We start from the raw sequence: 12,297 nt of genomic DNA on the forward strand, positions 1-12,297 counted from the left end.
GCTACGGTCACGTGTCTGCTCTGTTTCCTAGAATCCGGGACCCCGACAGTTCCTCCCCCCCCACCCCGCCCCGCCCCGCCCCGCTTAGAACCGAACCGGAGCCGGGCGGGAGGGCGAGGGCTGGTGCGAGGAGGATGCGCGGGGAGTGGGGCAGCCCCAGGGCCCCGCCTCTGCAGCGGATTTGCCGGGTTTGTTTAACAGTCAGTGTCTTCAGGGCTGCAGAGAACGGAGGCGATCGGGACACGTCAGGCCCTGGGCTGAGCTGGCCGTGAATGTAGCTGAGCAGAATGACTGGCTGCGCCTTCACACGCCCCATTTTGCATCAGTCTTAACCATTTACGCTTACCAAGTGCGTTTCCCCTTCTCCAAGTGAGTCCTGGCGCCTCACACGTTCTGCAAGGCCTGTGTGCTCCCACTGCCCGTGCAACTTCATTAAACTAAACGTCAACTGCACTACAGCTTTTGTTAATTACAACGACCCTCATTTATCTCACGTTTCAGAGGGATAGCCGTGTTAGTCAGGATCTGTAAAAGCAGCAAAGAGTCCTGTGGCACCTTATAGACTAACAGACGTTTTGCAGCATGAGCTTTCGTGGGTGAAAGCTCATGCTCCAATATGTCTGTTAGTCTATAAGGTGCCACAGAACTCTTTGCTGCTCCTTTATCTCAAAACCCAAATTTCCAGCAGGAGACCCAACGCTTCTATAGAAAAATGAACAAACAGTTGTGTCTCTATTTGCACTGGAAATTATAACCAGTGTAGGGGCAAAGTTGGTGTTTGTGCATGCAAGTGCCATTTAAACACCTAGCTGTTCACCTATGTGAATTTCATAATTGTTCACACAACAGCCAACATGTAGTTGCAAATACATTTTTGCCCATGACACTTGGACCTCTGTTTTTGATCATTTGGTTCTTAAGCTGTTTGGTCTGCTGCAGCTGGGCACAGGCCTTGCTTGGACCAAACTTCACCCTAACTGATGTTTTGTACAAGCCAGGGGAAGTCAATGGGATTTGTCAGGACTGACTTTAAGGCAGAACCTAACTCCTCCCTTTCTTAGGGCTGATGGAAAGCATGGGTACATGTAATTGAATTATTTGGAACTCAAACCCCTAAGTATTCAGCTTCCGTTTTCTCTAAAACGGTAGTAGTGCAACCTTTGCTAAAAACAATTCATGCCTGAATGAGTGGTCAATTTGCAAAGGAGCATTAATTCTTCTAGGGCTGTCTGTTGTGAGCGTAGCTAATCTACTGTATGAGCAGATTTATGATTGCAAGAAGGCAAATTCTCAGAATGCTGCAGCAATACTTAAGTCATCTATATTTGAAGAAAACATTGCACTTCACTTTAAACCATTTAATTTAAAACTACAAACATGTTGATACTGATCATTCTCTTTTTATTAAATCTATTATACTCACATTTTCTCCCTCCAGATTAAATGTTTGTGATTTCTTCTCTCTCTGGAATAAGCCTGTCTTTAATCATTCCAGAGCTTCAGTCATCTTAATAGCAACCTGACATTTTTAATATTGTTAAAAGACATTTGTATTATATTTGCATATATTAATCTTCCCTAAACAAACTGCATATACATATTTTGTAGGAAGAAAATCTAATTAAATAATGAATTGGACAGAACCCCCAGTTTTAGGGTTTTTTTTCTTGTTTATTAGTACAGAGTGAAGTTTTGAAAGCAACTCCGTTGTGCTAGTGCGTGATTGCCAAGGAAAAGGTTTGGAGCGGAAATGGAACTCTAAAGATTAATATTGTGAGTAATTTAATCTATGTTTGTGCATGGTCTGAGCAGTTTACAAAGTTGCCAAGTTTAGTTATTTGAAATCATAGAATAATTTTTGGTTGTAGATTACTCATAATGTGTAGGTAATAATGCTTGATACTCAAAACTCTGTTTCTTTTCCTTTAATTAGAACAACAATTGGAATGAAGGTTTCTAGTGCAAACAAGCATATCTCCAAGTTGAACATTTGGTTTCTGCCAATGTACTTCTATATTCACTTAAAACGTAATGCTTCTGCAAACATTCAGTAAACTAATTTGCTAGACTATTCACAGGAAGCGAACAACAAGGGGCTCAACAAAGTCTAAGTAACTTCCATCTTTAATTCAAATAAATATTTGCAGGTAATTTTGAAGAATTTTCATTGCTCTACTTAATATGATAACATGCAGATCTCTGTATCTTATGCCCTGTCTTTTTGGGAATTAGTCCCAGTTTCAGTCTTTGATAATAGCTGAATGAGCATAAACCATAGTATAAAGAAGGAAAGCTGCCTTTTGCACCAATAGAAGCAGGGGTAAATTCTACTGGTGCAAACTGTTGCTTTGCTTGTCTACATGAGAGGTTTACATCAATGCACTTAAGTTCACATGTGAAATAGAGGCTAATTCCAAGTGCAGACAAGGGTGAATAAAAATCAATTTTTTTTTAAAAAAAATCAAGTTAAATTTTTTTTTATTTAAATTGGATTTTTTGATAAAATGCTTTGAGAAAAAAGCAATCTAAAGATAATGTATCAATTAAAACAACTCAGATCTCATAATGGAATAGAGATTATAAAATCTAATTCTATAGTGTGAGAATATAGTCATGTAATGTTTAAGAAAAGTTTTATGAATGAGTTCCAATAGTTCATGGATTAGGGATCCAATTTTATGGGGTTCTAGGGGCATCTGCATAGAAAGATTATTTAGGTTAATCTATCTACCCCATGGGACTCAGTGCTCAGTCTAGAAGATACTATCAGAGATGGTTAGGTTTGCAGTTCTCAAACTGTGGATTTGTCTCTCCAGAAATAACATGCTTGTTAACAGCAAAAATGTTTTTAAATAAATATACAGAGGTGAGAAATAACACATCTCAACCCTATTGTCCCTCTCTGTATCTTATGCCCTTAAGTTCAATGACTAGAAGATTGTTGGGGGTGGAATAGATCTGGACAAGGAGAAGTAGTCTGGAGATAAGTGTGAGAAGGGAGGGACAGGTAGTAGAAACAAAGTTAAACTGTTTGAGCAGCATATTCCAGAAGTCTTGAGGTCTTTCTGAATGTAGCCTTCACTGATTTGAGAGCTCATACCATTCTCTCACTAGAAGGGAAAAATCTATAATGGAAGCAGGCCATAAAAGAGACTCAGTTTGGGAATATTTTAATGGAATTCCTCTACCTGTGGGTAAGACGGGCATGCATGCAAAATGTAAACAATACAACAAAAGAAATGCAAGGCCTGATTGCCCAAATGAAACAACATCATGAGATGTGTTCCTTCTCAGGAGGAAGCTGCACTGAACATGATGAAAGGAAGATGTCTGGACATGCAGTATCTTCAGGTTGGTAAACTTTTTTTTATTTCATACTCCTTTCTTAAGGACTGCCTGTCTTCCTTCTGGACTACTCTTAAATTCTCATGTTTGAGCAAAAAATATAGTTGTTACTCTATGATACTATCATTTTAGATGCAGTTATGATAAAAAAATAGATAGCTGAAATAGGTAGAACTTCCTTCTACAATTTCACCTTTAAAGTAGTACTGAGTGTCAGTGAATGCAATGAGCAATATGGTAATAATAAATAACTGCATTGACTTATTTTGTTTAGGAGAATCCAGGATTCTGAAGACTATCCACCTTCAAGATCACCATCATCTTCTATAGTTTCAGAGTTATCTGCCAATGATAGTGTTTCAGTCACATCATGTATATCACCTATAGCAAAAAGAAAAAAAAAAGTCTCCATCATCCAGAAACAACCATAGATAAATTTGTAATAAAACCCAGCAGATTACAAAAAGAGGTAATTGATAAAAAAAATTGTCCGGTTTGTTTATGCAACAAACTCTCCTTTCCGTATGATTGAGAACCCACACTTTATTAACATGGTTCAGTCATTAAGACCAGGATGCAGTCCACCCAACAGAGCAGATGTCGCAGGCAAATTGCTGGATAAAGAGAAATTGAGCAGTGTGCTAAAGGTCTAGAGGGTGAAATTGTTAACCCGAGTCTTGATGTATGGAGCAATGTCCACAATGATCCTTGTAGGTATGCAGACTCACCCCTACAGCACCTCCTGCTCATCATCCTCAGGGAATTAGCTCTCCCAGCATCCAGAGCACCCTCTGCAGGCTGGTGATCCACCTGTCCTCTGGCCCCATAGCCCTCCCAGGACCCCAGTGCCCCTTTCTCTTGGTGCTGCCCCCTGGCAGGAACCCTTCAGTCTTAGGGTCTCCCCTCCCCAGGGAACCCCCACCCACTATTCCCACCTCACCTCAGTATCAGGTTACTGCCAGTCATCATCTAGCCCCCACACCCTGGGGCAGACTGCAATATCAGCCTACTCATCACTGGCAAGGTTGGGTTTGGACCTGCTGCCTTAGGCTACTCCTGGGTTGCCCTCTGCAACCCCCAGGACCTAGTTGCCTTCTGCTAGGCAACAGCCTGAGGCTTTCGGCCAGAGCTCCCCAGGTCCCTTTGCCTTTACTCAGCTCTGCTCCACTCAGGTACTCTGTCTCTAGCTCCCTGCAACCAGGCCCTTCTCTCTCTGAATGCAGAGAGAGACTGACTGGGCTTCTGGCTCACTGCCTCTTATAGGGGCCAGCTGCACCTGATTGGGACCTGGCCACAGCTGAGCCTGCTTTCCCTCCAGCAGCCCAGGCTTCTTGCCCCAGCCACAGCCACAGCCCTCTCCTGGGCTGTTTTAAGCCCTGAAGGGCAGGAGCGGGTAGCCACCCCACTACAATCCTGTTGTATGTGCTTGTGTGACAACAGAAGAAGGGAATGTCTTTCTTACAGAAACAATTGATACATCAGGAAATGCACAGACAGTAGAATACTTACAAGAAGTAGCAGTAAAAGCTACAACAAACTATGAAAAACAATTTCAAATGTCTAGTACGCAGTTTGGTCACAGACAATGCTGCAAATGTATCCAAGATGAGAAGAAATTATTTAGAAGAGAGGGAAGAGAATCCCAAGCTAATAACAGTTGCAGTGCTCATCTGATGCACCTCCTAGCCAAAGACTTAATTGTTCCAGAAATAAAGGCTAATGTTGTTGAAATTGCAAAATACTTCCCTAACAACCACTTTACAGCAGCTGCTCTGAAAAAAGTGGGAGGAACCAAGCTAACTCTCCCACAAGACATGTGATGGAACTCAGTAGTGGACTGTTTTGAGCACTATATCAAGAACTGGGCTAATCTGATGACAGTTTGTGAACAAAATCATGAAAAAATAGATGGCACTATCACAGCCAAAGTTCTCAGTATTGGGTTTAAGAGAAATGTTGAACATATCTGATTATCCTGAAGCCTATTTCTGTAGCCTTGAAAAAAATGCAGGGAAATAGCTATTTTATTGCTGATGCTGTTGAAATTTGAAAGCAACTGAATGAGATCTTAAAAAGAGAAATATGCAATGACAGAGTTAAAAAAACAAATGAGACAAGCACTATCTTCAGCTCATTTTCTTGACAATATTCTCAATATTTGGTACCAGGGTCAACCCTTAAATGCTGAAAAAGAGGAGTTGGCTATGACATGGACATCCAGCAATCATCCCTCCATAATACCAACTATAATAAACTTCAGAGCTAAGGGTGAACCATTCAAGAAATATATGTTTGCTGATGATGTTTTAAAGAAAATCACACCAGTGAACTGGTGGAAGTCACTTAAGCACTTGGATTCAGAGATTGTTGAAGTGATAATCTCACTTTTAACAGCAGTAGCTTCTTCTGCCGGTGTAGAAAGAATATTTTTTTCCTTTGGACTAATTCATTCCAATCTGAGAAATCATTTGGGACCTGAAAAAGCAGGAATGCTTCCTTTTCTTTTCCAGATTATGAACAAACAGGGAAATGAAGGCTTAGCTGCAGAAGCTAATATTTTAAGTTTCTCATGTTGACCTGGCTGACATAGTCAATTTGAAATATTTAAAAAAAAATAAAATATTTAACTATTTTAGTTAAAAATAATTTTAACAAAAACAAACCTGATTGTAAAGAACTTGAATGTTTAACTAAATTCAAAAATTCATATGCTTGTTTTGTTAAAATATTATATGTTTGCTGTTCAAGAAAAAAATCCAGAATACTTAACATTGTTATTTTAGTTAAATAAGACAATTTAAATGTCTGTCTGGTGATGTTCTCCTCCTAATACAGCATGGCAAGAAAATCCTCCAAATATTAATGATTAACCTGTTGAACTGGAGATAGTTTACCTCCTAATGACTTCATAAATATCTGCTTCAATTACCTTTGGTAAATGAAATAATCAAACAGTCATTCATTTTCTGATATAAGAGGGGTAGCTGTGTTAGTCTGGATCTGTAAAAGCAGCAAAGAGTCCTGTGGCACCTTATAGACTAACAGATGTATTGGAGCATGAGCTTTCGTGGGTGAATACCCACTTCGTCGGATGCATGTAGTGGAAATTTCCAGGGGCAGGTATATATATGCAAGCAAGAAGCAGGCTAGAGATAAGGAGGTTAGTTCAATCAGGGAGGATGAGGCACTCTTCTAGCAGTTGAGGTGTGAAAACCAAGGGAGGAGAAACTGCTTTTGTAGTTGGCTAGCCATTCACAGTCTTTGATTAATCCTGAGCTAATGGTGTAAAATTTGCAGATGAACTGAAGCTCAGTTTCTCTTTGAAGTTTGGTCCTGAAGGTTTTTTGCTGCAGGATGGCTACCTTTAGATCTGCTATTGTGTGTCCAGGGAGATTGAAGTGTTCTCCTACAGGTTTTTGTATATTGCCTTTCCTATTAGGAGAACACTTCAATCTCCCTGGACACTCCCCTCTGCCTTGCTTGGGAGGGGCTTGGCTGTAGCTGCCTGACACAGGTAGGAGGCGGGCCCAGCTGAGTAGGGGCTGGCACGAGTGATGGCCCAGTGCTTCCCTGATTCCCCCATCTGCAGTAAACAGACTTTGGGTGTCAGTAGATCTGACCAGACACTGTCAGGTCCCCTTATCAACCAGACACCTGGCACTCTACTTGCTATATGCTGGTTTATTTTCTTACCCAAATTTCAGGTATATCCAAATCCTGAATATTAATTCTTAATGGGCATTCCAATATGGGCAGATTAGCATTTTTTCTCCCTGAATTTGTGATTGCTTATCCAAATCTGGAATGGTCACATTTTATTTGAGTTGTTTATATGAAATCTGGTTTAGCTCTTCTTTAATAAGCAAAGCTAGCACTTGGAGATCAGAAGCTTCCTGGTTTACTTTTTAACTTGGATGGAGTCTTACAAATTCAGAATCATTTCAAAAGGCAATCCTGTAGAAACTATACTCAACCTGTGCTACTGCGTAGCCATAGAAAGTCACAGATGCTAGCTTCACAGCAGGCTTACCTATGCAGTAGACTGGCTATTGTGCAGCTGAAGCAAACATAAAACAAACCCTCCAACTGTGTGGCAAGCAGTTATGGAGTTGCCGGGGAGAGAAAAAACTTATGTAAATGAGCTTACTAGTGCCTGTGCTCCAAAAAGGCTGATTCTTTTGACAGTTTGCTCACCTCCCTAGGCCGCAGAGTTGTTTGGAATGACTTCCCTATTTAGACCCCCCTGGGAAAAATGGAACAATTCCAGGACAATCTCTGTCATTTGTGAATGGTAAAGCATTTCAGAAAGGATTGCCTTCCTGTAGTAGTGAACAAGAATTATTTTTAGAATAAGAAAAAGATATCTCTATATCTCCTCTCCCTCTGTCTCCTTCTGCTTCACTGTAGAGCATCTGCCTGGGCTTGAAGTACAATTTTAATGAAACTGTGTGCTGCAACTCACTCGTGTTGCTGAGCTGCTGCAGTAGATTTACAATTTACAAGTCTGAGGCCCTGGAAGACAGGCTCCTCTAAAGCAAAGATGAGCATTCCTTCCATCAATCTGGATTCCAGCTCTTTGTTCAATTTTATTTGTGTCTGAGGGAGAAAAATCTACGGGCTTGTTTCTTTATCTGCAGCAGTTTTCTTGTCAGGCTGAATTGCCTGTTGACTATAAGAGCTCTAAACTAGCTGTGCTTCAGGAATCCTCATTTTGAGGCCTGTGCAGCATTTACTAGCCACCTAGAACCTTTTAAAAGTAATGGGCATTGAGGCCGATAGAGAACAGAAGGGGTCATAAGGAATGAAGTTGGGGCACTGTGCGCTTTAATTTTAAGATGCAAAATCAGTGATGCCATTAATATCTAATAAAAAGTTATCTTGCACTAGAGTCTCTTTAGTTCCAGTATTAAGCTTTTTGAAGTCAATGGGAGGCTTGCCTGAACTGGGACTGCAGGATTGGGTTTATACTGTAGTAAAATATTGGTACAATTCATCTCCATCTGAATCTTCAGTGTGGTGATGAGTAATATTTCATTTGTTATTCAAATGTTGAGAGAATACTTAAAAGATTTAAGAGCCCATAGTTCCAAACCTTCTCAGAGAGAATATTGCTTGTATTTTTCAATTATGTGAGCTCACAATCTTTAGTTTCTACTGATACCTTTATATAGAAGAAATAAATTATATTGATAAAGGTTAGTTAGTGCTCCCTACTCAAATACACTGGAATAGTTTACCCTTCAAAATGGATGGTATTAGTACAGGGCTCTACATTGACAGCAGTCAACACTGTACAGCAGTGATGAGAGAGTTCTGATGCCTCATGTACTAAGTCTGTTTTAATTGATAAAGATAAATATCTACATCTTATTTAATTATTTTATAAACATGTAACAACCTAAAATCCTGGATTTGCACTATCCCATCTCTCAATGGAACATAAAAATCTGTGCATGCATGTTTAAAATGGCAAAAATATTGAAGTAGAGAATGTATGTATTGTTTGTCTGTACTAATGCCAGCAATTGTTACTAAAGACAAAAATATGTTATAGTGCTAAAATATAAAATAAAATACAACCCCCACACAAAACCCAAGAATGACACTGTTCTTAAACTCCAGAAGGTGGCAGCAAATGATTTGAAAGGGACAAAATCATTTCCTTGCTTGCCAGTTGTCTATATTGTTCATGTTTCTTTTACATTATCACTGCTGTCTAAGCTTTACCTGAAATGCATGTTAATATCAGTTCTCGGTGTTTTCATATTCTAAAAAGAAGAGAGAAGACTTTATTTTTTAAAAATACTTCGATTTCAGGCCTCTGTGGGACTAGTATAAAAAAATCTATATAATTTACGTAGGAGATATTTGAATATAAAGTTCAGAATTCCCAGGACTGAGGGATTGAAAATGTGTCTGTCAAAGCATAAAGTAGTAGTTGTTAGTTCCAGAACTGCATTCGTTACTCAGGCAAAACTCCCATCGATATATGTAAATTACATTGAGATGAATAGGATTTTTGCCTAAAGACTGCAGGATCCAAACACAAATGTAAATGTATTTTAAAGCTCTTGCTTATTTTTAAATTACAGAAACACAATGGAAACTAAATGCAGAAGCATAATGGAGGCATGTCAGCTTCATTACTAGATAGTGAATACTTTAAAATTAGGAGTTGAACAATGGCTTGAGTCCTGAGACTTGTGACACTATACCAAAGTAATTGGGATTCTTCTCTCTCAAGTTAATCAGGTGTTTTTACATGGATCATTGGCAAAAAACTGTTCCAGGTGATTCCAGAAACTACACTGATGAAACTAAAATAAACAGACCTGAAATATTTAGGAATTATGTTGCTCAAACATTTGTGAATCACCATCGATGTCTGATAGCAGAAAAAGAGAACCTTTTAAGGCCAGAAAAAATAATACAGTGATGCATCATCAATACAATATAATTCAAATCTGCAAAAGAGTGTTACAACCAGAATGCAATTTGCTGTGATGATTATTTTTAGATGTGTATTGACTACTTAGAGATTCTGATCCCTCCACTCTTGCTCGTGTAATTAAATACAGCTACTTGTGAAAGAGTTACTTATGTGCATAAGAATTGCAGGATCAGATCCAGTATTTTGTCAGAACAATGATACACAAATTGTAACTTTTCACTTCTTATATCATAATTCAAACAATATATATGTGTGTTGGACAGAGCAGTGTTTAATTTGCTTTGGTATATTATTTCCTTATGGTGAAAGTTAACCGGAAATGAGATTTAAGATACATAAACTGTTTAAGTAGCTGCATATTTCTAACTGTATAAAGTGATTTTTGTTGTTGCATGACTTGAATCTTAAAGATATACTGATTTAACTTTGTAATTCCATACCCAATTATCCAACTATTTTTTTTCAAATATAAATAAAATTTAAATCCCTAAATCCTATTCACACTCAGTAATTTTTTTCATGACAATCAAATATACAGCATTACACTCTCTCTCCCTCCTCTTCCTGCATCATATAAAATAACCCTTCCTCTATAACACATCAGATTTTGGAAATTCATTCTCGCAGAATATATATAACCTTGATATATTACACTTAGTTACCTTCCTTTTCATTTGGTGTATAAAAACATTGCAGCATCCTTCCTGAAGACAAATATTTGTGTAGTATATTAAATAGAACTGCACATAATCTCATGTCTGTGTTATTGTAATACTTTGTGTTTGTACTGAAACTTGTGTCTTAGTATGTTTTAAGCTTTATAATTTTCATGAGGTAGCTAAGCATTAGCTTGATTCTGATTCTTTAGGCATCTATTTACCTGAGTGGGAGTTTAGGTGTGAAAATATAACAGGAGAGTCTTGAGTATGAAACAGGATCCAGTCTCCATTTGAACCAGTAATGAAGTCCCTTCAGCGATACCTAGGTGTTAACTCCCTTCTCTGAGGTTCTCTGTTTGGTGAACCCCTATGGATCCCTGATTTTCACCCTGTGACCCTCACACCCATCTCTGTTTTCTCATTAGTTGTCCCCTAGAATTGTTTGGGATCTGGGTCAGGGAGCCGTTAGCTGTGGACAGGCTTGCGCTCACCCATCCCCAGCTTCCCAATAGGTGCTAACTCCCTGCACTCTGTCCTAGTTTCCTTAATAATCCTTTTCTGAGGTGAGATCCATGTCAAAATTTAGTTGAATTACAAAATGGCATTTTGAGTGAATTATTATCTCTTCCTTTTTCTATCACAGAATTCCAGAAGCAATAATACTGTATCCTTTTATTCTTCAGTTATTTTGAGTAAATGTCATTCATTCTCAAAGAAAGGTTTGTCCAGACTATAAGCAGTATTTAATGACTGACCTAGATAAAAGCTACAGAGTCCTGTGGCACCTTATAGACTAACAGAAGTATTGGAGCATAAGCTTTCGTGGGTGAATACCCACTTCCTCAGACACATGTGGTGGAAATTTCCAGAGGCAGATATAAATATGCAGGCAAGAATCAGTCTAAAGATAACAACTTAGTTCAATCAGGGAGGATGTGGTCCTCTTCTAGCAGTTAAGGTGTGAACATCTAGGGAGGAGAAACTGCTTTTGTAGTTGGCTAGCCATTCACAATCTTTGATTAATCCTGAGCTGATGGTGTAAAATTTGCAAATGAACTCAAGTTCAGCAGTTTCTTTTTTTGCGCTGCAGGATGGCTACCTTTAAATCTGCTATTGTGTGTCCAGGGAGGTTGAAGTGTTCTCCTACAGGTTTTTGTATATTGCCATTCCTAATATCTGACTTGTGTCCATTTATCCTTTTACGTAGGGACTGTCCAGTTTGGCCGATGTACATAGCAGAGGGACATTGGTGGCACATGATGGCATATATTACATTGGTGGACATGCAAGTGAATGAACCGGTGATGTTGTGGCTGATCTGGTTAGGTCCTGTGATGGTGTTGCTGGTGTAAATATGTGGGCAGAGTTGGCATCGAGGTTTGTTGTATGGATTGGTTCCTGGGTTAGTTACTATGGTGCAGTGTGTGGTTGCTGATGAGAATATGCTTAAGGTTGGCAGGTTGTCTGTGGGTGAGGACTGGCCTGCCTCCCAAGGCCTGTGAAAGCGAGGGATCATTGTCCAGGATGGGTTGTAGATCACTGATGATGCTTTGGAGAGGTTTAAGCTGAGGACTGTAAGTGATGGCTAGTAGAGTTCTGCTGGTTTCTTTCTTGGGCTTGTCTTGCAGCAGGAGGCTTCTGGGTACACGTCTGGCTCTGTTGATTTGTTTCCATATTTCCTCGTGCGGGTATCGTAGTTTTGAGAATGCTTGGTGAAGATCTTGTAGGTGTTGGTCTCTGTCTGAGGGGTTGGAGCAAATGTGGTTATACCTCAGTGCTTGGCTGTAGATGATGGATCGTGTGGTGTGTGTGGGATGGAAGCTGGAGGCATGAAGGTAGGCT

At 39.4% G+C, this 12,297-nt stretch overlaps 1 long non-coding RNA gene across 1 annotated transcript; it reads left to right on the forward strand.

Moving 5' to 3' along the window:
• Window positions 1-97: 97 nt before the first annotated feature.
• LOC123370820 lies at window positions 98-3,671 on the forward strand. Its single transcript, XR_006579574.1, has 4 exons — window positions 98-369; window positions 1,679-1,773; window positions 3,295-3,351; window positions 3,620-3,671. It is a non-coding gene; the product is annotated as an uncharacterized LOC123370820 (long non-coding RNA).
• Window positions 3,672-12,297: the final 8,626 nt, after the last annotated feature.

This window comes from Mauremys mutica, chromosome 5, assembly GCF_020497125.1.
Source record: "Mauremys mutica isolate MM-2020 ecotype Southern chromosome 5, ASM2049712v1, whole genome shotgun sequence".
Taxonomy (NCBI): Eukaryota; Metazoa; Chordata; order Testudines; family Geoemydidae; genus Mauremys; species Mauremys mutica.